The sequence below is a fragment of the Rhinatrema bivittatum genome, chromosome 10 (assembly GCF_901001135.1).
Source record: "Rhinatrema bivittatum chromosome 10, aRhiBiv1.1, whole genome shotgun sequence".
Classification (NCBI taxonomy): domain Eukaryota; kingdom Metazoa; phylum Chordata; class Amphibia; order Gymnophiona; family Rhinatrematidae; genus Rhinatrema; species Rhinatrema bivittatum.
This window is the reverse complement of record NC_042624.1, coordinates 119,644,965-119,672,220: the sequence shown is the minus strand read 5'-3', so window position 1 is coordinate 119,672,220 and position 27,256 is coordinate 119,644,965. Positions and strand designations below refer to the sequence as shown.

Here is a 27,256-nt window from a genome sequence, read left to right as displayed (position 1 = left end):
TGATTGGAAGCCAGTGAAGGTTAGGCAGGATGGGTGTGATGTGCTCTCTTTTGTTCGTCTTGGTTAAAATCCTCGCCGTAGCGTTCTGAAGCATCTGCAGGGGTTTGATGGTGTTAACTGGTAGACAGAGCAGAAGCGAATTGCAGTAATCTATTTTAGAAAAAATGATGGTTTGAAGAACAGAGCGGAAGTCTTGAAAGTGTAGAAGGGGTCTCAGTCGTTTTAGGACTTGTAGCTTGAAAAAAACAGTCTTTTGTGGTGTTATTGACAAATTTTTTTAGGTTCAGTTGGTTGTCCATGATGACTCCGAGGTTTCTCACATGGGAGGAGAAGATGGGTTGAGTGGTGGGCTGATTGTTGGGGGCTGTTTTGGTGTCGTCCATGGAGATGAGGAGGAGTTCTGTCTTATTGGTGTTAAGGACTAAGTTGAGGCTTGTGAGAAGGTGGTTGATAGATTGAAGGCAGTTGTTCCAGAAGCAGAGGGTTTTGTGGAGTGAGTCCTTAATCGGGATGAGTATTTGCACATTGTCGGCGTATATGTAGTGAGTTAATTTTAGATTTATTAGGAGCTGGCAGAGAGGGAGAAGGTAGATGTTGAAGAGAGTTGGGGAGAGAGAGGAACCTTGGGGGACTCCCATGGTTGAGCGAACAGGGTGGGATTCCTTGTTGTTGATTTTGACCTTGTAAAATCTGTTGCCGAGGAAAGACTTGAACCAACTTAGTGCGTTGCCCTTGATGCCAATGGCCGCTAGCCGATCCACGAGGATTGAGTGATTCACCGTGTTGAATGCGGCTGATAAGTCAAGGAGAGCAAGAAGGCAGGGTTGTTTTTTCTCTAGGCTCAGAAGCATAGTGCCCTAAACCCTCTTCTTTGTACTGGTGGAGAAAGAAATATAATGGTAAGCATGGCAGGTGGTCAAAGAGAGGCCAAGAGGTAAGCAAGAGATATAGTTGCACTGCAGAAAGTCCTTAGAAGAGCGACCAAAATGATAAAGGGGATCCCCCATGAGATAAGGCTGAAGAGGTTAGGGCTGTTCAGCTTGGAGAAGAGACGGCTGAGGGGGGATATGATACAGGTCTTTAAGATCATCAGAGGTCTAGAATGGGTAAATGTGAATCGGTTATTTAATCTTTCGGAGAATACTAGGACTAGGGGGCACTCCATGAAGTTAGTAAGTAGCTCATTTAAAACAAATCAGAGAAAGTTCTTTTTCACTCAGTGCACAATTAATTGGAATTTGTTGCCAGAGGATGTGGTTAAGGCAGTTAGTTTAGCTGGGTTTTAAAAAGATTTGGATAAGTTCCTGGAGAAGAAGGCCATAAACTGCTATTAATCAATAGAGGATAGCCATTGCTTGTTGCTGACATTAGTAGCATGGGATCTATTTAATAATTGGTTTCTTGCCAGGTACTTGAATCCTGGATTGGCCACCTTTGGACACAGGATACTGGGCTTGATGGACCCTTGGTCTGATCCAGTATGGCATATCTTGTTTTCTTTATGTTCTTATGAGTACCACCTGCTCCAAGCTCATATGATCCAACTCTCTTATACCATAAGTTGATTCTGCTGCATTATCTGTTCACATATTAAATCGGGATCTGCGAGTCTGAAATTCATAGCGGCTGGATAATTTTATTTTTAAACACACAGGAACCCTTTGGCTAACCTTTAACAGCACTCTTTACCCTGGTCTACAATCACAGACTAGCAGGTAGTGCCTCCTCATGGGTTAGATTTGTGCACGGACAGCTCACATGCACCATAAAGTCACAAGAGCCGAAATGTGTGCGGAACTATAGAACCACCCTCGAGAAAATCCACACGGTAACCATTCCAAACTTCAGGCTTGCTTATTCAGAGCTTTAAAGAATTATACAATCTATAATGAAATCAGTCCCCCAACACGGCCCGCGTTTTGCCAGGAGGGAAGAGTAGAGTACACCATAAATTACCTTGCAGATGGATAAACCAAACAGATCCGTAGGCTCTTTCCTTGGGCAATGTTCAAAGAAAAGAACACAAACTTTTCCTCAGGAAACTGGCGCAAAACGTCAGAAAGGACTGTACAGTGCTGTGTACACCTGGCAGCACTGGGAAGGAGGGGGTGGCTGACAGCAAGACCCTACCAGGGCCTGCATATACCTGCCACGAGCATGCACTTCCAGGTTAGTTTGCTACCCGGAAAACCAGGCCCACTGGCACCTCTGAACTGCTTCCGCAACAGGAAAGCCAGCTGGAATAGGAACAAGTTTTATCTTTTAACTTTTTATTTAAACAAAAGCAGACACTTGAAAATTCATTTAATAGTGTAACAAATATCCACGTCTCTTGACAAACAAACCTTATCTGATGCCCAGATTCTCCCCCGAGTACCATTAGCACTAACGGATTCCATTATTCCCCTCAGATTCAATGTCACTAACACTTCCACCTCAGTCATCCTAAACCTCCAGCACTTAAATACCGCCAGTATGCCCTCCCCCCCATACTTTATCATATAAAAGCAACTTTTTCCGATGACTGCTATATCATGCATCAAACATCAAAATCACAGAACATATAGAAAGACATGGTTTAATGGAACAAAGTCAGCATGGCTTTACCCAAGGCAAGTCTTGCCTCACAAATCTGCTTCACTTTTTTGAAGGAGTTAATAAACATGTGGATAAAGGTGAACCGGTAGATGTAGTGTACTTGGATTTTCAGAAGGCGTTTGACAAAGTTCCTCATGAGAGGCTTTAGGAAAAGTAAAAAGTCATGGGATAGGAGGCGATGTCCTTTCGTGGATTACAAACTGGTTAAAAGACAGGAAACAGAGAGTAGGATTAAATGGGCAATTTTCTCAGTGGACGGGAGTGGGCAGTGGAGTACCTCAGGGATCTGTATTGAGACCCTTACTTTTCAATATATTTATAAATGATCTGCAAAGAAGTACAACGAGTGAGATAATCAAATTTGCAGATGACACAAAATTGTTCAGAGTAATTAAATCACAAGCAGATTGTGATAAATTGCAGGAAGACCTTGTGAGACTGGAAAATTGGGCATCCAAATGGCAGATGAAATTTAATGTGGATAAGTGCAAGGTGATGCATATAGGGAAAAATAACCCATGCTATAATTACACAATGTTGGGTTCCATCGGTTCAGTGTGCTGCGGCAGTCAAAAAAGCAAACAGAATGCTGGGAATTATTAGAAAGGGAATGGTGAATAAAATGGAAAATGTCATAACGCCTCTGTATCGCTCCATGGTGAGACCGCACCTTGAATACTGTGTACAATTCTGGTCGCCGCATCTCAAAAAAGATATAATTGCGATGGAGAAGGTACAGAGAAGGGCTACCAAAATGATAAGGGGAATGGAACAACTCCCCTATGAGGAAAGACTAAAGAGGTTAGGACTTTTCAGCTTGGAGAAGAGACGACAGGGGGGATATGATAGAGGTGTTTAAAATCATGAGAGGTCTAGAACGGGTAGATGTGAATCGGTTATTTACTCTTTCGGATAGTAGAAAGACTAGGGGGCACTCCATGAAGTTAGCATGGGGCACATTTAAAACTAATCGGAGAAAGTTCTTTTTTACCCAACGCACAATTAAACTCTGGAATTTGTTGCCAGAGAATGTGGTTCGTGCAGTTAGTATAGCTGTGTTTAAAAAAGGATTGGATAAGTTCTTGGAGGAGAAGTCCATTACCTGCTATTAAGTTCACTTAGAGAATAGCCACTGCCATTAGCAATGGTTACATGGAATAGACTTAGTTTTTGGGTACTTGCCAGGTTCTTAGGGCCTGGATTGGCCACTGTTGGAAACAGGATGCTGGGCTTGATGGACCCTTGGTCTGACCCAGTATGGCATTTTCTTATGTTCTTATGGGTGAACCAATGAGCGAGTATTGGCTGCAGTTTCCTATAGGTTGCATCATTCCCTATTTTTAAAGGCTGTCTAAGGTTTCGCATGTTTTCTTTTAAATCTGGTGACTGCTGGCAGAGGCACTGGATTCGATTTCAGAGACAGGCCCCCCCCATTCAGCGGGCCGTCTGGGGAAGCTGCATTCAGCAAGAAAACCTAGCAGCCAGATTTGGGATGCCTGCACACCTGACTTCCCAGCAGCTGAAGACCATAACAAACTTGCAATTCTCCGTGGACATGCGCACAAAACAGTCCCACATGCTGGGTGACGTCACCGACAGCGCCAAGTCCGGCCCATCACATTTTCTACAGTTCCGAAGAATCCAGAAAAAATTTTAGAGCCTGCACAGAGAGGTTATCCCGCAGTTACCGCTCAAAGTTACCTCAGTCATCATTTTCCGCCAAAGAGTTCAGACGGGTTTTCAGTTTTCTTTGTTACCGCTCTCTCTTCTGCAGTTTGACGAACAGAATTATCTGTTAACTCATGGAGTCACCCAAAGGTAAGGCGTCATTTAAAATGTGCCAAAAATGTCCTAAAAGGATGGGATCTTTAGACCTACGTGATGTTTGCATTCACTCCTTGGGCCATAACCATGACTGTGTGGCTGTATATCTCCCAGAGCTCTAAATATAGATTCTATAAGCTCCAGATGGAACTGGGAGATAATAAATATGTGGCCCAAAAGAGGAAACATTCCCTTCTTTGCCTGACAATTCTCGTTTTAAAAAGAGAAAAAGTAATTCGAGAAAATCTACAAAGCAATGCTCTATGCTTTCTAAAGAATTGGGAAGGTTGCCATCAGGTACTCATTTCAAGCTCTCACATGAATTGCATCGTCCTATGGTTTCTTTGCCACAACAGTCTTTGGAGGCATTACCATCATAGCAATGCCATCGTTACACAGCGCCGTCCCTGCACCATAGTACCATAGCACCGCTATTGCAACACCTTTCTATGGGGCTACCTCTGCACCATTGTTCTACAGCCCCATCGCCAATCATAAGAACATAAGAAATTGCCATGCTGGGTCAGACCAAGGGTCCATCAAGCCCAGCATCCTGTTTCCAACAGAGGCCAAACCAGGCCACAAGAACCTGGCAATTACCCAAACACCTAGAAGATCCCATGCTACTGATGCAATTAATAGCAGTGACTATTCCCTAAGTAAACTTGATTAATAGCAGTTAATGGACTTCTCTTCCAAGAACTTATCCAAACCTTTTTTGAACCCAGCTACACTAACTGCACTAACCACATCCTCTGGCAACAAATTCCAGAGATTTATTGTGCGTTGAGTGAAAAAGAATTTTCTCCGATTAGTCTTAAATGTGCTACTTGCTAACTTCATGGAATGCCCCCTAGTCCTTCTATTATTCGAAAGTGTAAATAACCGAGTCACATCTACTCGTTCAAGACCTCTCATGATCTTAAAGACCTCTATGATATCCCCCCTCAGCCGTCTCTTCTCCAAGCTGAACAGCCCTAACCTCTTCAGCCTTTCCTCATAGGGGAGCTGTTCCATCCCCTTTATCATTTTGGTTGCCCTTCTCTGTACCTTCTCCATTGCAACTATATCTTTTTTGAGATACGGCGACCAGAATTGTACACAGTATTCAAGGTGTGGTCTCACCATGGAGCGATATAGAGGCATTATGACATTTTCCGTTTTATTAACCATTCCCTTCCTAATAATTCCTAACATTTTATTTGCTTTTTTGACTGCTGCAGCACACTGAGCTGACGATTTCAATGTGTTATCCACTATGACGCCTAGATCTCTTTCTTGGGTGGTAGCTCCTAATATAGAACCTAACATCGTGTAACTACAGCTAGGGTTATTTTTCCCTATATGCAACACCTTGCACTTGTCCACATTAAATTTCATCTGCCATTTGGATGCCCAATCTTCCAGTCTTGCAAGGTCCTCCTGTAATGTATCACAGTCTGCTTGTGATTTAACTACTCTGAATAATTTTGTATCATCTGCAAATTTGATAACGTCACTCATTGTATTCCTTTCCAGATCATTGATATATATATTGAAAAGCACCGGTCCAAGTACAGATCCCTGAGGCACTCCACTGTTTACCCTTTTCCACTGAGAAAATTGACCATTTAGTCCTACTCTCTGTTTCCTGTCTTTTAACCAGTTTGTAATCCACGAAAGGACATCGCCTCCTATCCCATGACTTTTTAGTTTTCGTAGAAGCCTCTCATGAGGGACTTTGTCAAACGCCTTCTGAAAATCCAAATACACTACATCTACCGGTTCACCTTTATCCACATGTTTATTAACCCCTTCAAAAAAATGAAGCAGGTTTGTTAGGCAAGACTTCCCTTGGGTAAATCCATGTTGACTGTGTCCCATTAAATCATGTCTTTCTATATGCTCTACAATTTTGATCTTGAGGATAGTTTCCACTATTTTTCCCGGCACTGAAGTTAGGCTCACTGGTCTATAGTTACCCGGATCACCCCTGGAGCCTTTTTTAAATATTGGGGTTACATTGGCCAGTCTTCAGGTACAATGGATGATTTTAATGATAGGTTACAAATTTTAACTAATAGGTCAGAAATTTCATTTTTGAGTTCCTTTAGTACCCTGGGATGCATACCATCCGGTCCAGGTGACTTGCTACTCTTTAGTTTGTCAATCTGGCCTACTACATCTTCCAGGTTGACAGTGATTTCGTTCAGTTCGTCTGACTCATCACACCTGAAAACCAACTCCGGAACTGGTATCTCCCCAACATCCTCACTAGTAAACACGGAAGCAAAGAATTCATTTAGTCTTTCTGCAATGGCCTTATCTTCCCTAAGAGCCCCTTTAACCCCTCGGTCATCTAATGGTCCAACCGACTCCCTCACAGGTTTCTTGCTTTGGATATATTTAAAAAAGTTTTTATTATGAGTTTTTGCCTCTATGGCCAACTTCATTTCAAATTCTCTCTTCGCTTGTTTTATCAATGTTTTACACTTAACTTGACAATGCTTATGTTTTATCCTATTTTCTTCAGATGGATCTTTCTTCCAATTTTGAAGGATGATTTTTTGGCTAAAATAGCCTCTTTCACCTCACCTTTTAACCATGACGGTAATCGTTTTGCCTTCCTTCCACCTTTCTTAATGCGTGGAATACATATGGACTGCGCCTCTAGGATTGTATTTTTAAACAATGTCCAAGCCTGTTGAACACTTTTAACCTTTGCAGCTGCACCTTTCAGTTTTTTTCTGACTATTTTCCTCATTTTATCAAAGTTTCCCTTTTGAAAGTTTAGTGTTAGAGCTGCAGATTTACTTATTGTCCCCCTACCAGTTATTAGTTTAAATTTGATCATGTTATGATCACTGTTGCCAAGTGGCCCCACCACCGTTACCTCTCTCACCAAATCCTGTGTTCCACTAAGAATTAAATCTAAAATAGCTCCCTCTCTTGTTGGTTCCTGAACCAATTGCTCCATGAAACAATCATTTATTACATCCAGGAACTTTATATCTCTAGCAAGTCCTGATGTTACATTTACCCAGTCAATATTGGGGTAATTGAAATCTCCCATTATTATTGCACTGCCAAATTGGTTTGCTTCCCTGATTTCTCTTAGCATTTCATCATCTGTCTGACCATTTTGTCCAGGTGGACGGTAGTATACTCCTATCACTATACTCTTACCCAACACACATGGGATTTCTACCCATATAGATTCTACTGAGCATTTAGTCTCTTGTATGATCTTTAGCCTGTTGGACTCTATACCCTCCCGGACATAAAGTGCCACACCCCCACCAAGTTGATCCTCCCTATCATTGCGATATAATTTGTACCCTGATATAGCACTGTCCCATTGGTTATCCTCCTTCCACCAAGTTTCTGTGATGCCAATTATGTCAATCTCATCATTTGCTGCTATACACTCTAACTCTCCCATCTTACTTCTTAGACTTCTGGCATTGGCATATAGACATTTCAAAGTGTCTGAGGAGCCATCACCGCACCATTGTTCTGAGGAGCCATCACCGACCATCGTTCTGAGGCGCCATCGCTGACCATCGCTCTGAGGAGCCATCGCCGACCATCGTTCTGAGGCACCATCGCCGACCATCGTTCTGAGAAGCCATCGCCGACCATCGTTCTGAGGAGCCATCACCGACCATCGTTCTGAGGAGCCATCACGCGCCATCATTCTGAGGAGCCATTGTTACATCATTCCAAGCCACCATCAAAAGCACTATGCTAAAGAGTATAGACCCTCACTGACTGAGCCATATAAGGGGCATGAGGATTCCTCTTCAGAAGATTCAGTGAAGTCTTTATTTGCTCAAAAAGGTTTCCTTAATCCTTAAACCAAATGCAGATAAATTATACTCGGTGGAAAAATGTATGAAGCATTCAGATACTGAGCACTCTGTCCATTCTAGACAGAAACATCATTCATCCTCCTCTTCTATAATATCAATGTTTGGCCTCCAGGACTCTCCTAAGATGCCAAGGAAGAGAGAAAGGGTTCATTCTCCTTCGCCATTTAGAAATCCTGCACAATAAGGACAAGCAAAATCACCCAGATGATCGTCCACCTTTGCCAGAGCAATTCATAAAAACGATGTGGCAAGAGTTTGCTAAAAACTACATGAAAAACATAGTTCCAAAAAATCAGTTCATCAAACGGAAGCTCCAACTGAAGAACTGCTTTCTCAGGAGGATGTTCCTCAGGGTACTCAGGACTCTAAGAAAACTTTAAATGAGAGTGAAGTTTCTCAAGCATACTCAAACCTAGATATATCATCAGAAGATTCTCTACTAGAAGAGAAGCCGGATTCTCCCATTCAAGACCTCACATACCCAGGGTTATTGATAAAATGGTGATAAAAGGGTCAACTCTGTATTCCACTCCTCCATATCAAAGGCTGCAGATATTAAGTACAGGGTTCAGGAGAGTCTGGGTTTCCAAAAGAATCAACTTCTGCATAAATCTGTTGTGGTAGAGTCTGAAAGTCAAGAGCTTTTGCAGCAGTTCCACTATCCAAAGATATGCAATTATTGGACTCAATGGGAAAGCGCCAATTTCAAATCGGCCATGTTAACAGCAAGAATTGCAGCTCACCAAATCTAAATGGTGCAGTATATTTTTAATGTCATGCAAGACTTAAAAGGTGAATTCACTCATTTACTAAGAGAGGACATGCAAACACTACACAACCATATTCATCTTCTTGAGGAAGCTACTGGTCATCTAACCAGAGCTGCATATGATATTGTTGAGTCTGCTGCTAGATTATCTGCCCAATCCAAAATTAACACCTTTTCATCTCCTATATATATATATATATATATATATATATATATACATATATATACACATACATACACACACACCACTTTTTTGTCTTATTTTTAAAAATTGTAAAAAAAATGCTGCAAACATTACTCATTCTGTAAATTATACTCCTCTAAAAATTAACTTATAGTGTTGCCCTAGTCAATCTCATCTCTGAAACAATCAATCATTATCTCCAGGAAACACTTTCTCAAAACAATCTCTCTTCAACGCGGAGCTTGACGACAGACACCTCCTTATTGGGTTGGGGAGTGCATTTTGAAAATCATTCAACACAAGGCAGTTGGTCCCGACAGGAATCTCACCCACATATAAATCTCCTAGAGTTAAGGGCAGTTCAAAATGCTCTCAAATTCTTTATTTTTTAAATTTTTTATTTCTCAATTTTACATATTACAAAAACAAAGATATCTTTGCTTAGAAACATAGGAATTACATATAAGAAATATATTAAACAAAATCTCAAATTCTTTATTAACAACATATTGAACCGTGCCCTTCAGATCAATACAGACAACAAGGTATCAATGTTTTATATAAACAAACAAGGGGTTATGAAGTCACTTCCTCTGTATGTGGAAGCTCTACAATTGTGTAAAACAGGTATTGAGAAGAAGGATCACACTTATAGCCATTTGTGTTCTGGGAGTGCAAAATCAAATAGCTGACAGATTGAGCCGGAAGACGACTCAGCACGAGTGGGAATTTAACGAATTCCTAAGGAATCTTTTCAAAATGTGGGGCATTCCCCACATAGATCTTTTTGCATCTCCAATGAACAAAAAACTACCTCTGTTCTGCTCCCGAATACCGTCCGAAGTAGCAATATCACCCAACGCTTTCCTTCTCGATTGGAGCAAAGTTTTTCTTTACACGTTTCCATCAGTCTCTTCTCAAGATACAAAAAGAACAAATGTTTACAATTCTGATAGCACCAGCCTGGCCTCGCCAAGTATGGTTCTCGACTCTACTATTTCTAGCAAACAATTCCTACCCCTACTACCAGCTCTTCTTTCACAGCACCATGGTTCTCTGTTGCATCCCAACCTGCAGTCACTTAATTTGACAGCTTGGAGAATTTGTTGGGAGACATACATTGCTATCCTACCGAAGTAAGGGAAATAATAAAGGCTTCCAAGAAGCCTTCTACTTGGAGAGCTTATGGTCTCAAGTGGTTTCATTTAAAAAGGTTGTGTTCTCAGAATCACAGAATTCCACACCAAGCCTCAGTTACAGAAGTCCTCAATTATCTTTTATTTCTTTCCAAATTCAATTTGAAGACGAACTCTGTTAAAAGTCATTTAAGTGCTATTGCAGCTTTTCACATAGGTCACAGCTCTTCATCCTCATGTTGGTAAGGTCAAGAAGGGGTCACCTTTACGAAGACCTCCACCTCAATGGGATTTGAATTTAGTGTTAAAATGTCTTAATAAATCACCTTTCAAACCTATACCGGATTCTAATTTTCAGTTCCTTACTTGGAAAACGTTGTTTTTTAATTGTCATTACTGCTGTCAGACACATACGTGAGCTACAAGCTCTTGTTACTTACCAACCCTACACACAATCTTTTCCCGATAAGGTACTTTAAGGACTAATCCTGCTTTTCAACCGAAAGGGGTTTTCTCATTTCACCTAAATCAAAGTTTGCAACTTCCAGTTTTTTTCCCAAAACCTCATAAGTTGGCATATGAGCATTCTTTAAACTGCTATACTATTACTCTAGTACCAAATCTGTACAAAATGACATTAGGAAAAGCTGTCACAGACTGGATAGCAAGGGCTCTAACCTTCTGTTAGGAATCAAAGATGTTGAAATCTAAACCTCTTTGGCCTCCTATTGAGATTTGTAAAGCGGTCACTTGGTCCTCTTTCAATACATTTTTTATGGTTAATCTGTTTTATACATTTTTTTTAATGCTACTGCATTACGTCTCAGTGGGAGTCCAATGAAACTTTGGGATCTTCCATTTTAAACAGTTCATGGGCTTAAATATCAACTTCTGTCAGGAAAAAAGAAAAAAAGAGAGAGAACAGGAGGAGGAGAGGAGGAGTTTTATTGTTACTGAGCTCGTCGGTCCCAGCCTGTGCGCACATCCAAGGAGAAATCAAAGTTGCACGCCTGTGACTGGAGTTCTCTGTGGACTGATTGTTTGCTTACAGCTTTACACTTCCTGAGGTAACTTTGAGCGGTAACTGCACGATGGCCTCTCTGCGCAGGCGCCAAAGGGTTTTCTAGATTCTTCGGAGCTGCAGAAGATGTGACTGGTCCGGACGTCACCCTTGTGTGTGTGGCTCTCTTGTGCTTTTGTCCACGAGAACTCGTCACAGGTGTGAATCTTTCACATAAAGGTTCTCGGTGCCACAGACCAACAGGGAGCTAAGAACCCAAAGGAAACTCCTGCCCAAAAATACATAAACCACCACATGCTTGACCAGGAAGGCCAGATTAAGCCAAAATACTTGTTTTCAACTGGGTTCCAGGGGAAGAGACAGGGTGACAGGATGCATGGAAAGCAGTTCAACTCTCGTCATACCAGTTACATAATCTAACCGTGCGCAAGCAGGTAGGAAAGGTAGAGCAAGCTGCAGGTGGAGGGACCTTCCTTCCAGGCGGCTCGGGCCCTCACAGCCCTGCATTACCTTCTACCTCTCTCTACCCCCTTCTCTCCCACGCTCCTTCCCAGCTGCGCACCACCGTGGAGCGTCTGCACGCATGCAAACGCCTCCTCACATGCAGGCCTTTCCTCTCCCTCGGCAGCCCGGGTACTGCAGAGAGATTGCAGGAGGCTGCCGGACATGCAATCCATCACCGGCACCTCGGAGAGGTTTCCAACAAACTCTGCGGGAGCTCTGTCTGAGCAGCTCCTGTGGGCGACTCCCTCGCACCTGCTTTCTCGTGGGAGATAATCTACACCAGAGGTTCCCAACCTTTCTGGAAGTGTAGAGCCCTTTTCAAGTTCCGAAGTTTTCACAGACCTCCACATACTTTTCTTTCACTTTTACCTGCAGCTATGTGGAAAAGTTCTTAATGTGCTAACAAAGAAATGATTATATGCACACCAGACTCGTCCATAATATATAAAACTTATTAAATAATGCTTACTGGCATAAACAGAATAGATATAATTGCAAAGCACAGCAGTAAATATGGAAGAATGCACTCCTGTCCAGTAACTTGTGTGGTAAGCACAGGTACCTACAGAGCTGGATCTGCAGCGACCGGGGGAATGGGCTGGTGGAGGAGGAGAGGGAGAGAGAGTGACTGGAAAGGAGGGGACAGAGAGAGAGAGAGAGAGAGGTGGGGGACTCGTAGAGGGAGAGACAGAGAGAGAGAGAGAGGTGGGGGACTCATAGAGGGAGAGACAGAGAGAGAGAGGTGGGGGACTCATAGAGGGAGAGACAGAGAGAGAGAGAGAGGTGGGGGACTCGTAGAGGGAGAGACAGAGAGAGAGGTGGGGGGACTCAGAGGGAGAGACAGAGAGAGAGAGAGAGAGAGGTGGGGGACTCATAGAGGGAGAGAGAGAGAGAGGTGGGGGACTCAGAGGGAGAGACAGAGAGAGAGAGGTGGGGGACTCGTAGAGGGAGAGAGAGAGAGGTGGGGGACTCGTAGCGGGAGAGAGAGAGGTAGGGGACTCAGAGGGAGAGAGAGAGAGAGACTGGTGGGGGACTCGTAGAGAGAGAGGTGGGGGAGTCATAGAGGGAGAGACAGAGAGAGAGAGGTGGGGGACTCGTAGAGGGAGGGAGAGAGAGAGGTGGGGGACTCGTAGAGGGAGGGAGGGAGAGAGAGAGAGAGACTGGTGGGGGACTCGTAGAGAGAGAGGTGGGGGAGTCATAGAGGGAGAGAGAGAGACAGACTTGCAGGGCTGAACTGGTGGAGGGGAGAGAGGGGGACTGTGGATCATGGACGGAGAGAGTGAGAGACTGATTGGGAAGAGCAAAGGAGGGGAGTGTGAGAAAGGGAGATGTGGAGAGGTTTGCTGCATATATTCCCACCCCCACCCTGAACAGGGTCTTCTTTTTCATTATTAATCTCCTGAGACGGGGAAGCCGCTGTTAGTTTGATCTTGAGAGGGATCCAATGGCTCTCTCCCCTCCTGCCTGTTACTAAATTCCATATAAGCAGAGACAGGACCCCCCCGCTCATAAAGCAAGGGGCAAACATTCTGCACCATTGTCACAAAGTGTTGGGCATGGATGGCAGAGGCATCTCCTCTAAGTAACAAAGCAACCCCTGACCAGTGTCAACCACAACAATTATTCAATGGGAATGGTTCAAATCCCAATGTAAAAGTTGCATCTCACATTCTGCAATACCCTGCGTTCACAGAGACTCCCCCAAGAAAGGGTGCAAAGCAGAACCAGGACACTTCCCTTTACCTCTCACTACAAAAAATATTCACATTCTGTTATCACATCAGTAACAGCAACACACACTCCCTCCACGTCCAGGAGCACTGTGTAATACAAAATCCTGCAAACAATGTACTCTGAATCCACAGGAAATCTGCCACACTGTAGCACCCTAACTACCAGACTCAAACAGTAACTACCTTACCTATGAAAATGCAACACACACTCCCTCCATTCCCAGGAACATTGTATAATACAAAATCCTGCAAAAAATGTACTCAGAATCCATAGGAAATCTGCCACACGCTAGCACCCTAACTACCAGACTCAAACAGTAACTACCTTACCTACGAAAAAGCAACACACACTCCCTCCACGTCCAGGAGCACTGTGTAATACAAAATCCTGCAAAAAATGTACTCAGAATCCACAGGAAATCTGCCACACCGTAGCACCCTAACTACCAGACTCAAACAGTAACTACCTTACCTACGAAAAAGCAACACACACTCCCTCCACGTCCAGGAGCACTGTGTAATACAAAATCCTGCAAAAAATGTACTCAGAATCCACAGGAAATCTGCCACACCGTAGCACCCTAACTACCAGACTCAAACAGTAACTACCTTACCTACGAAAAAGCAACACACACTCCCTCCATTCCCAGGAGCACTGTGTAATACAAAATCCTGCAAAAAATGTACTCAGAATCCACAGGAAATCTGCCACACCGTAGCACCCTAACTACCAGACTCAAACAGTAACTACCTTACCTATGAAAAAGCAACACACACTCCCTCCACGTCCAGGAGCACTGTGTAATACAAAATCCTGCAAAAAATGTACTCAGAATCCATAGGAAATCTGCCACACCGTAGCACCCTAACTACCAGACTCAAACAGTAACTACCTTACCTACGAAAAAGCAACTCCCTCCACGTCCAGGAGCACTGTGTAATACAAAATCCTGCAAAAAATGTACTCAGAATCCACAGGAAATCTGCCACACCGTAGCACCCTAACTACCAGACTCAAACAGTAACTACCTTACCTACGAAAAAGCAACACACACTCCCTCCATTCCCAGGAACATTGTATAATACAAAATCCTGCAAAAAATGTACTCAGAATCCACAGGAAATCTGCCACACCGTAGCACCCTAACTACCAGACTCAAACAGTAACTACCTTACCTACGAAAAAGCAACACACACTCCCTCCATTCCCAGGAGCACTGTGTAATACAAAATCCTGCAAAAAATGTACTCAGAATCCACAGGAAATCTGCCACACCGTAGCACCCTAACTACCAGACTCAAACAGTAACTACCTTACCTATGAAAAAGCAAGACACACTCCCTCCACTCCCAGGAACATTGTATAATACAAAATCCTGCAAAAAATGTACTCAGAATCCATAGGAAATCTGCCATACCATAACTACCAGACTCAAAACATTAACTACCTTACCTATGAAAAGGCAACACTGCAAATATTACAACAGGCCCTAGAACACCAATACACCTCCTATAAGGAAAACAGAACAAGTCAGGCTACTATAGATCCCTATATGTTAGCAGAATACCTCACCTAAGTCACACATGGAGAACACAGACATACTCTTGCCAGATACAGAGACCAAAAGCATAAATACAAACTTGCAGACAAAAACTGAACTGGAAACCACAAGAAGCCAGATTCTGTATGCAATGCAATAATGGAAAAACATCAAATAATACAATCAAGAAATATAAAATATCAATAATAGTAAAACCATACTAATAAATAGAATATTTCAAAACTGACATAAATAACATCCAATACTATAACACTCATATAAATTATTTTTAAATTTCCCAAACAATAAAATATTTCAAAACATCAGACATCAGCCAATAATTAAAACTAATAAGGATTTAAAATTTCTACATTCCATATACCATGGAAATGTAGATTTTCAGTCACCCTGAGATTGCTGTGGATTAGTAAGGGTGGTGGAGATGGACTGGTTCTATTCAATATCTTTGTGAACGATATTGCTGAGAAAATAGAAGGAAAACGTTTGTCTGTTTGGTAATGACACTAAGATCTCTGAAGGGGCAGAGAGAATGAGAAGTGACCTAAGAAAGCTCAAAGAGAGGTTGAAGGTTTGGCAGCTGGGATTCAATGCCAGGAAGAGCAAATCATGCATTTGGGGTGCAGTAATCCAGAGGCGTTGTACATGATGGGGGGGGGGTGGGGGGCGAGAGACTGAGGTGCACGCACCAGAGACACCTCGGGGTGATAGCGTCTGATGACCTGAAAGCTGGGAAACAACGTGACAAGGCAGTGGCTAAAGGCAGAGAGAGGCAGAACCAGCAGGAAGGAGGAGGTGATGATGGCTCTGTATAGGGTCACTGGTGAGTCCTCACCTCACCTGGGTTCAGCTCTGAAGGCCGTGTCTCAAAAAGAATGGTTTCTTTTGATATTTTCAAGGGTGAAGCCATGAGGGAGGAATGAGTCAAACACAGGTATAATGCAGCTCCACAATGGACTATGTGTAATTATGGAAATGAGAGAAGATAACTCATTTTTACATGGAGAATATATGTGCAGTACGGATCTATATTACACCATAGAATCACAGCAATGAGAGCGGTTAACCCATCACATCAAGAATGTGTTTGATACCTTACGGGTGCATTATTGGAAGCCATAGCAGCATATGTGAAATTTGATGAAGTGCAGCTTTCTAAGCACTAGATCTCAGGTGTGAAATCATCAGACAACTGGGAATATTAACATCGCAGAGGAGGAAAACTACGCTTAATATAATTAATAGAAGTTCCCCTGAGGAAGCCAAGAGATGGCGAAACCTATGGGATCCTGATGTCTGGAGTATGCAATAGAGGATGTCAGTATATATACCTTGCTAGATGAGTTAGACTGTAAAGCATCTATTATAGTATTTTAAGGGTAATTGGAGCAAATTTATTATTTCTATAGTTTGCAATTTTGATGAATATTTAACAGAACGTAACAGCATATATACATGACTGTGTGACTTATGGAAAAATGGAGTACATTGTATTATTACCTCAAGGGCAATCAATGTAAAACCAATATTTGTTTGGTTAGTATTTTGTGTGCTTTTAAGTGATTATTGATGTATGAATGTGATATGGATGGGATAATATAAATGATTTATTGTTTTACTGATGTTGGAAAAAGTGGCGATTAACCTTCCTTTTAATGTCTTGTATTGCATTGGTACTGCAGATTTGTTTGACAATGGAATTCTTGTTAGTTACATAATAAAATAAGAGACTGATATGACATAATATAGATTCCCTATGTATCTGTTACACTTCAGAAGTGTAGTCAAAAAGGATGGAGACAGGATGGAAGCAGCAAAAGACTTACACGAGGAGACAGGAAGCCCTAACTACGTCTACCCAGGAGGAGAGGAGAGCCAGGGGAGGACAGGGTGCAGACTTTTAAATACCTGAAAGGTACAAAAGATGCACGAGAAGCAAACCTGTCCTGATGGAAAGGAAGCTGTACAACTAGAAGTCATGGACTGAAGCTCCAAGGAAGTAGGAACTGTTTCTTCGCAGAGAGGACGGGGCACGCATGGAAGAGGTGCTGAAGGACCAGGACCGTAATGGGATTTAAAAGGGCGCGGAGTAATCGTGGAGAATCCCTATGGCTGGAGGATGTAAATGAGGGAACGGGGTCACCCACTGCTAATGCTGGATGTAATATTTCTGAATGGGAGTAACAGAAGGCACGGGGGCAAACAGCAGAGAGCAGCCTTTATTTATTTATTTCTAATCTGCAGTCTTCAACACTGGTGATCTATGCGGCTTACAGTGCACACAATAATTACTCGTTTTTAACATTATACCCCATACACTAGTTTTTAAAAAATCCTTGGGTAAAGGGGGTTTATTGGCTTTTCCCAGGAGCTGCCTTTTTTTTTTTTTAGTGCATTTAAAAGAATCGTGAGGAGCTTTATTAATTTTGAGTGTGGGGTGGCGGTTGGTCTGTCCGTCACAGGAGCTGACCACGGTGCTGAACGAGGTGGCTGGGAGAGGTTTGATGGGTGCAGAAAGTGCTTTTAGAAACCTCTGGATTCATTGCTTGTTCTACCTGCACTGGGTGCGATTCCTTTCATTCTGCAAAGTCACTGAATTGCTTTTTGCTGGAAACCTTTCTAAGCCTGGAATCGAGCCCCCAAGGACTAAGCCCTGCTCGCTCCCATTTCCATTGGAGGCCTCTATTCTGCCCAATTCCTTGGCAGCATAAATGGCCCAAGAGCTGAAACCCTTACTCACGCAGCGGTGCCAGAAGGATTTCATCTGTGCACGGACATTTGCACCCCTCTGATTTTCACACCACACAGATCAACAAGTCGGAAGATACGGCCTCGGGCGACCCTTCAAAAGTCCATAACTTGACCCCATCAAGTAACTTAGCCAGGATTCCACAGATCTCCCCAAACTTCGGCGAGTGAAGAAACCTGCCCTGCTAATCAGGAAAGAAGCCGGGTCACCTGGAGGCGAGGGGTGAAGAGGAGGGGGCGGCAAAGGCTGCGCCGGGATGGAGTAACCTGCACCGGGCGGCAGTTACTACCCGACATATAAAAATCAGCAACGCTTGCTGGGCAGAGTTGATGGGCCACTTTGGGTCTTTTTCTGCCGTCATCTACTAGGTCAGAGCGGCCGTTAGAGCCTGAAATTTGCAGCGATAAAATAGGTCATTCACTCAGATTACTTGACGAAACAACTTCAGGGCAGAATGCCTGAGCCTGCTCAGCCACAGACACTTCTAGCGATTCAGGAGTCCTTGTGTAGTCAAACAGCTGCACGTGATCTTCCCTAAATAAACGCACACAGGAGCGCCTTATTGATAACCATATGCAAGTTCCATCCATTTCAAGGTTTGATTCCCGCTGTTAAATCAGCATTGGTTAGATGGCAATGCAGGCCTTTTATGGGATTATCTGACCCCAGTGAATACCGCTGCCTGCATAAGAGGTCTGCAGTCAGACTCGCCTCGTCCCCATTGGGAAGTCAGTCCCCCCGCCCTCTCCAAAGTGAATGGCTCTTACAGAAACTGGAGGAAAATTCTGAACCTCAAAGGTTAATAAGCAACAAGGCAGTCAAAATCAGATTATCCGCCCATGGAGAGACTATGTGCAGCGGCACAATTTCTCCAAAACCAATGCTGGGACCTCACCCATGTCACATCACGTCTTTTCTCGACGTTTCCTTCTCCCCTTCAGAAGCTTACAGGTCAGACATCGAAACGGGGAGCCACACCTGCAGTGCCAAAGGGGGCTCTATAGCTGCTTCTGAAGCACTGAAAGGGATCCAGTCAGTCCGGTTTAGTACTGAAGAAAATACAGCAATTTCTGCAATGCCATCCACTTCCAGCCAGCTCATTACTGGAAGACAGGCAGAGCACAGATCCCATAACTCTCATTCCCAGAGGTCCTACAAGTATTCACTTTAAGCAGCAGGCGAGATGGTGGAGAATACATTGACCAACACATTTCTCCCAGTCTGCCAGAAGCGAAATCCAACCAGAGACACAAACGGGAGGAAACCTTTAGTAAATAGGCCCCAGAGTTTGCAGAATGGGCGACTGAACATTCAACTTTCTCTAAGCCCACGCAAATCACTCCCTAAATCTTATCACCCGCTCAGAAGGGGGCTAAGCTGGCTCCTTCACACGTCCGCCCGCAAAAAAAAAAATAACTGAAAAATGCATTCAGAGAGAATGCAAAAAATGCAACCCAGCAGCACAGGAAAGACGTCGAATTCCTGTTGTAAAGGAAAAGCAACTTTGAAATGAAGATGGAGCCTGGAGGCCACCAGAAAACGTGTCCTGCCGGCATTACAATGCAATGATGCTAAGAGGAAAAGCAAGATGAACGTTCCTGGAGATGCAGCCAGCTTTCTATGCCTAAGCCCGATTCCTGGGTATGCAGAGATTCATATAACCAGTTCCAATCCTGCGTCTCCTGCGTTGGCACATACCTGGCACCGGTTCTGGATTTCCCAGGTATACATATCTGGAGCAGTTCTGCATGTACAGACACAGATGGCCCCGATTTATATAACCAGATCCCGTGCACAGATGCAGATATGCCAGGAATATCTCCCTGGGGGTAGTTCCCGAATGTGCACAGATACAGATGTGCAGATTATATCTACATGGAAAGTGAGGTGAAAGAGGCTATTTTAGCCAAAAGATCTTCATTCAAAAATTGGAAGAAGGATCCAGCAGAGGAAAATAGGATAAAGCATAAGCACTATCAAATTAAATGTAAGATATTGATAAGACAGTCTAAGAAAGAATCTGAAAAGAAGTTGGCCGTAGAGGCAAAAGGTCATAATAAAAACTTTTTAAAATATATCCGAAGCAGAAAGCCCGCGAGGGAGTCGCTTGGACCGTTAGATGATTGAGGAGTTAAAGGGGCACTTAGGGAAGATAAGGCCATTGCGGAAAGACTAAACACATTCTTTGCTTTTGTGTTTACTGAAGAGGATTGTTGGGGAGATATCAGGTTCGTAAACAGTAATTCAAGGGTGATAAGTCAAATGAATGAACCAAATTATGGTGAACCTGGAAGATGTAGTAGGCCAAATTGACAAACTGAAGAGTAGTAAATCACCTGGACCGGATGGTATACACCCCAGAGTTCTGAAAGAACTAAAAAATGAAATTTCAGACCTATTAGTAAAAATTTGTAACCTGTCATTAAAATCATCCATTGACCCTGAAGACTGGAGGGTGGCCAATGTAACCCCAATATTTAAAAAAGGTACCAGGGGTGATCTGGGAAACTATAGACCAGTGACCCTAACCTCAGTGTCAGGGAAAATAGTGGAAACTATTCTCAAGATCAAAATCGCAGAGCATATAGGAGGACATGGTTTAATGGAACACAAATCTGCTTCATTTTTTTGAAGAGGTGAATAAACATGTAGTCAAAGGTGAACTGGTAGATGTGGTGTATTTGGATTTTCAGAAGGCATTTGACAAAGTCCCGCATGAAAGGCTTCTAAGAAAACTACAAAGTCATGGGATAGGAGGCGATGTGCTTTTGTGGATTGCAAACTGGTTAAAAGACAGGAAACAGAGAGTAGGATTAAATGATCAGTTTTCACAGTGGAAAAAAGGTAAACAGTGGAGTGCCTCAGGGGTCTGTACTTGGACCGGTGCTTTTTAATTTATTTATAAATGATCTGGAAAGGAATACGACAAGTGAGGTGATAAAATCTGTGGATGACACAAAATTATGTAGAGTAGTTAAATCACAAGCAGATTGTGATAAATTGCAGGAAGACCTTGTGAGACTGGAAGACTGGGCATCCAAATGGCAGATGAAATTTAATGTGGACAAGTGCAAGGTGTTGCTGTAGTTACACAATGTTAGGTTCTATCTTAGGAATTACCACCCAAGAAAGAGATCTAGGTGTCATAGTGGATAACACATTGAATTCGTTGGCTCAGTGTGCTGCAGCAATCAAAAAAGCAAACAGTTAGGAATTATTAGGAAGGGAATGGTGAATAAAATGGAAAATGTCATAATGCCTCTGTATCGCTCCATGGTGAGACCGCACCTTGAATACTGTGTGCAGTTCTGGTCGCCGCATCTCAAAAAAGATATAATTGCGATGGAGAAGGTACAGAGAAGGGCTACCAAAATGATAAGGGGCATGGAACAGCTCCCCTATGAGGAAAGACTAAAAAGGTTAGGGCTGTTCAGCTTAGAGAAGAGACGGCTGAGGGGGGATATGATAGAGATCTACAAGATCATGAAAGAACTTGAATGGGTAAATGTGAATTGGTTACTTACTCTTTTGGACAATACAAGGACCAGGGGGCATGCCATGAAGTTAGCAAGTAGCTCATTTAAAACAAATTAGAGAAAATTATTTTTCAATCAATGCACAATTAAGCTCTGGAATTCATTGCCAGAGGATGTGGTTACAACAGTTAGTGTAACTGGGTTTAAAACAGGTTTGGATAGTTTCCTAGCTCAGCAGTCCATAAACTGCTATTAAGGACCGTCGCTAGTTAAGAAGAAACTGGAGGGGAGTGGAGTAGATGTAACTCAGTTTACAGAAGAGAATGTATGGGAAGAGCTGGGGAAACTGAAAGTGGACAAAGCCATGGGGCCTGATGAGGCTCATCCCAGGACACTGAGGGAGCTCAGAGATGTGCTGGTGGCTCCACTGAGTAACCTGTTCAATAGATTCCTGGAAACAGGAGTGGTGCCGCGTGATTGGAGAAGAGCGGTGGTGGTCCCGCTTCACAAGAGTGGGAGCAGAGAGGAGGCTGGAAACTACAGGCCCTTTAGCCTCACCTTGGTGGTGGGAAAAGTAATGGAGTCACTGTTGAAAGAGAGAATAGTGAACTATCTACAGTCGGGAGAATTGCTGGACCAGAGGCAGCATGGATTCACCAGGGGAAGATCCTGTCAGACAAATCTGATTGACTTTTTTGACTGGGTAACCAAGGAACTGGATCAAGGAAGAGCGTTCGATGTCATCTACTTGGATTTCAGCAAAGCTTTTGATACGGTCCCGCACAGGAGGCTGGTGAGTAAAACGAGAAGCTTAGGAGTGAGTGCCGAGGTGGTGACCTGGATTGCAAACTGGTTGACGGACAGAAGACAATGTGTGATGGTAAATGCTCTATGGTTTTAGTGTTGGTTCGTAAATATTTTTAGTTACTTCAATTTCATTTTTGTATGTTAAACACTAATGGATGGTCCACGGTCTGTACAGCCTGTTTTCCGTCAATCCTGTTATTTGTAATTAATTCTAATTAATACTTATTAATAATGTCAATTGTAAAGCCTGTTGCTAAATTATTGTTAAATGTAAACCGCGGTGATGTATATCCTTACGTACTGCGGTATATAAAAATCTCTAAAGAAATAAATAAATAAATAAATTGAACTTACTTTGAAGAGAGAGCGGTGTTAAGCAGAGTGTCACAAGGGTCTGTGTTGGGACCGGTCTTGTTCAATATCTATGTGAGCGACATAGCGGACAGGATAGAAGATAAGTTTTGCCTTTTTGCGGATGACACTAAGATCTGCAACAGAGTGGACACGCCGGAAGGAGTGGAGAGAATAAGACGGGATTTAAGGAAGCTGGAAGAGTGGTCGAAGATATGGCAGCTGAGATTCAATGCCAAGAAGTGCAGAGTCATGCATATGGGGAGTGGAAATCCGAATGAACTGTATTCGATGGGGGGAGAAGGGCTGATGTGCACAGAGCAGGAGAGAGACCTTGGGGTGATAGTGTCTAATGATCTGAAGTCGGCGAAACAATGTGAAAAGGCGATAGCTAAAGCCAGAAGAATGCTGGGCTGCATAGAGAGAGGAATATCGAGTAAGAAAAGGGAAGTGATTATCCCCTTGTACAGGTCCTTGGTGAGACCTCACCTGGAGTATTGTGTTCAGTTCTGGAGACCGTATCTCAGAGACAGGATGGAGGCGGTCCAGAGAAGGGCGACCAAAAAGGTGGAGGGTCTTCATCGGATGACATACGAGGAGAGATTGAAGAATCTAAATATGTACACCCTGGAGGAAAGGAGGAGCAGGGGGGATATGAAACAGCCTTTCAGATACTTGAAAGGTTTTAATGATCCAAAGATAACAACAAACCTTTTCCATTGGAAAAATATCAGCAGAACCAGGGGTCACGATTTAAAATTCCAGGAGGAAGACTCAGAACCAATGTCAGGAAGTATTTCTTCATGGAGAGGGTGGGGGATGCCTGGAATGCCCTTCCGGAGGAAGTGGTGAAGACCAAAACTGTGAAGGATTTCAAAGAGGCATGGGATAAACACTGTGGATCCATAAAGACTAGAGGATGTGAATGAAGAGTAGAGCCATGAGGGTGGCTTGCGGGAATGGTGGCTACGACCTGGTGATTACTACCCTTACTCAATAAGCCTTCACACGGATAATGCAACTCCAACATTGCTCTCTGCTTCAACGGCAAGGAGAAATGTGGAAAAGAGGATTTACATTCAGATAACAACCAACAAGGACTGAACTTCACAATCTGGGTAAACAAATAAGCGTGGGGGTAGCTTGGTTATTATGGTGGTTACTACCCTAAACCAATTAAGCCTGATACATCACTTTGAATGCATAAACAGTGTTGCTCTCTGCTTCTGCGGCAGGGGGAAATGTGGAAAAGAGGATTTGCTTTCAGACAACAACCAACAAGGACTGAACTTCACAATTTTGCTCAATTTGGCCGTGGCCATCAGCGGGTTTGAGAACCGACGCCGGCAAAATTGAGCGTCAGCTGTCAAACTCGCTGACAACCGCCGCTCCTGTCAAAAAAGAGGTGCTAGGAACGTGCTAGTGTCCCTAGCGCCTCATTTTACCGCGGGCCCTCATTTGCATGCGGGCCGATACTAAATCGCGTGCACAGGAGAGTGGCCTGTGCGCACGCTGGGAGAGCGGGTGCTCACCTGCTCTCCCGCGACTTTTACTGTATTGGCCCATGAGTACACAAATAAGCATTGGCATAGCTTGCTTATTAAGGCGGTTGCTACCCTAAACCAATTAATTTATTTATTTACTTTTTTTTATATACCGACATTCGATCTGAGATATCACATGGGTTTATATTCAGGTACTGTAGGTATTTCCCTATCCCAGAGGGCTCACAATCTAAGTTTGTACCTGAGGCAATGGAGGGTAAAGTGACTTGCCCAAGGTCACAAGGAGTGACAGCAGGACTTGAACCCTGGTCTCCTGGTTCTTAGCCCACTGCTCTAACCACTGGGCTATTCCTCCTCCCTGATACATCACTTTGAATGCATATACAGCATTGCTCTCTGGTTCTATGGCAGGGGGAATGGGAAAACAGGATTTACATTCAGACAACACCCAACAAGGCATCGATCTGTGCAGTCTGGGTAAACAAGCATCTGGGTAACTTGCTTGATGCGGGGGTTACTACCCTTAATCATTAAGCCTTATGATTTACCTTTGATGCAACTCCAACCTTACTCTCTGCATCAATGACAGGGGTGGGCAGGAAATTTGAATCAAACAGTTACCAACAAGGGCCCTGAACCTGGTGGTCAGTGAAAGAGATAAGTATGGGAAAAAAAGTGTGGGAGCTTGCTGGGCAGACTGGATGGGCCGATTGCTCTTTTTCTGCGGTCATTTCTATGTTTCTAATCAATAAGGCACAGTAGCATGGGATCTTCTTAGTGTATGGTTAATTACCAGGTTCTTGTGGCCTGGTTTGGCCTCTGTTGGAAACAGGATGCTGGGCTTGATGGACCCTTGGTCTGACCCAGTATGGCATGTTCTTATGGAAACGGTTCTGGATATGCACAGATACAAATGTGACTGGGTATATCTAGCTAGGTGTGGTTCCAGATGTACACTGATACAGATGTGCAGGTTATTTCTACTTGGAAGCTGTTCTGGATGTGACTGGGTGTATCTAGCTGGGTGCGGTTCCAGATGTGCACTGATACAGATGTGCAGATTATATCTACATGGGAGCTGTTCTGGATGTATCTAGCTGGGTGCGGTTCCAGATGTGCACTGATACAGATGTGCAGGTTATATCTACTTGGAAGCTGTTCTGGATGTGACTGGGTGTATCTAGCTGGGTGCGGTTCCAGATGTGCAAGTTATATCTACATGGAAGCTGTTCTGGATGTGACTGGGTGTATCTAGCTGGGTGCGGTTCCAGATGTGCAAGTTATATCTACATGGAAGCTGTTCTGGATGTGACTGGGTGTATCTAGCTGGGTGCGGTTCCAGATGTGCACTGATACAGATGTGCAGGTTATATCTACATGGGAGCTGTTCTGGATGTGACTGGGTGTATCTAGCTGGGTGCGGTTCCAGATGTGCAAGTTATATCTACATGGAAGCTGTTCTGGATGTGACTGGGTGTATCTAGCTGGGTGCGGTTCCAGATGTGCAAGTTATATCTACATGGAAGCTGTTCTGGATGTGACTGGGTGTATCTAGCTGTGTGCGGTTCCAGATGTGCACTGATACAGAGGTGCAGGTTATATCTACTTGGAAGCTGTTCTGGATGTGACTGGGTGTATCTAGCTGGGTGCGGTTCCAGATGTGCAGGTTATATCTACATGGAAGCTGTTCTGGATGTGACTGGGTGTATCTAGCTGGGTGCGGTTCCAGATGTGCACTGATACAGATGTGCAGGTTATATCTACATGGAAGCTGTTCTGGATGTGACTGGGTGTATCTAGCTGGGTGCGGTTCCAGATGTGCACTGATACAGAGGTGCAGGTTATATCTACTTGGAAGCTGTTCTGGATGTGACTGGGTGTATCTAGCTGGGTGCGGTTCCAGATGTGCAGGTTATATCTACATGGAAGCTGTTCTGGATGTGACTGGGTGTATCTAGCTGGGTGCGGTTCCAGATGTGCACTGATACAGATGTGCAGGTTATATCTACATGGGAGCTGTTCTGGATGTGACTGGGTGTATCTAGCTGGGTGCGGTTCCAGATGTGCATTAATACAGATGTGCAGGTTATATGTACTGGAAGCAGATCTGGATGTACACAGATAACAGATACCCGGCTCCGGGACTGGATGTGCTCAGATGCAGATATCCCGGGTATATGCATCCGGGAGAGGCTCTGGATGTGCACCGATTGCTAGGTGGGTACCCTGCTACCCTGCCCCCGGTGCTCCCTGCTACTCACCGGGACGCTGCCCGGCCTCCTAGCCGCGGCTGCTGCACTGCACGGCGGGGGCAGCGCCTCTTCGCCCGCCGCTCCTCCTCCGACTCCCCATGGCCGGCTCCGGTGCCTCCTCCTCGGCCGCCAGCACCATGCTGCTGCCCGGCTACCGCATCCTCCGGCCGTCCCGTAGCCGGCAGCACCGCCTCACATCCTGCCGGGGAGAGGCGCCCTCCTCCCCCTACCGCTCCCTTCCCGGATCCCTCTCCGCCCAACGCTGCTCCCCTCACCCTGCCGAGCCTCTCCTCGCCCCCCACCCCGGATGCCTCTCCTCTTACAGCGCCCCTAACCCTGCTGATCCTCTCCTTCCCCTGCCGCCCCCTCCCGAATCCCTCTCCTCCCAACCCTGCTAACCCTACTGATCCTCTCCCTCCGCCCCCCCTCTCCTCCCAATGCTGCTCCCTCTGCTGCCCCCCGGATCCTTCTCCTCCCTCTGCCGCTCCCTAACCCTGCTGATCCTCTCCTCCCAACGCTGCTCCCCTAACCCTCCTGATCCTCTCCCCCCCCCCTCACCTCACCTCCCAACGCTGCTCCCCTAACTCTGCTGCTCCTCTCCTCTCCCTGCGCCCCTCGGATCCCTCCCCTCTATTGCTCCCCTTCCCCTGCTGCCCCCCTTGGATCCCTCTCCTCCCGCTCCTGCTGCTGTGAGTCCTCCGCTCCCCCGAAGAAAGAGGCGCAAATGAAATAAATAAAGGGGGAAAGGCAGCTACGGAGCGCCGCAGCAATCAAAGCAGCTGGAAGGGCGCTTCGTGCAGCCTCCCCCTCCTCACGCCCCTCCAGCAGCAGCGTTACACACAGGCAGCCCCCTCTGCTTTACAGCTGCTTCTGTTTTCTCGGGCCTCCTTCAGCTCTCGGAGGGCAGCCTTCCGGCACATCCAGAGGGAAATGCCTT

General features: G+C 44.5%; 1 protein-coding gene across 1 annotated transcript in view; it reads right to left on the bottom strand.

Annotated features, from left to right (window-relative positions):
• The window catches only part of B4GALT2 (beta-1,4-galactosyltransferase 2), a 121,677-nt gene extending 95,076 nt beyond the window's left edge, over window positions 1–26,601 (bottom strand). Inside the window, exon 1 of the mRNA XM_029618108.1 lies at window positions 26,329–26,601. The gene's annotated coding sequence lies outside the window, so the exon portion shown is untranslated. The remainder of the gene's footprint in view (window positions 1–26,328) is intronic.
• Window positions 26,602–27,256: the final 655 nt, after the last annotated feature.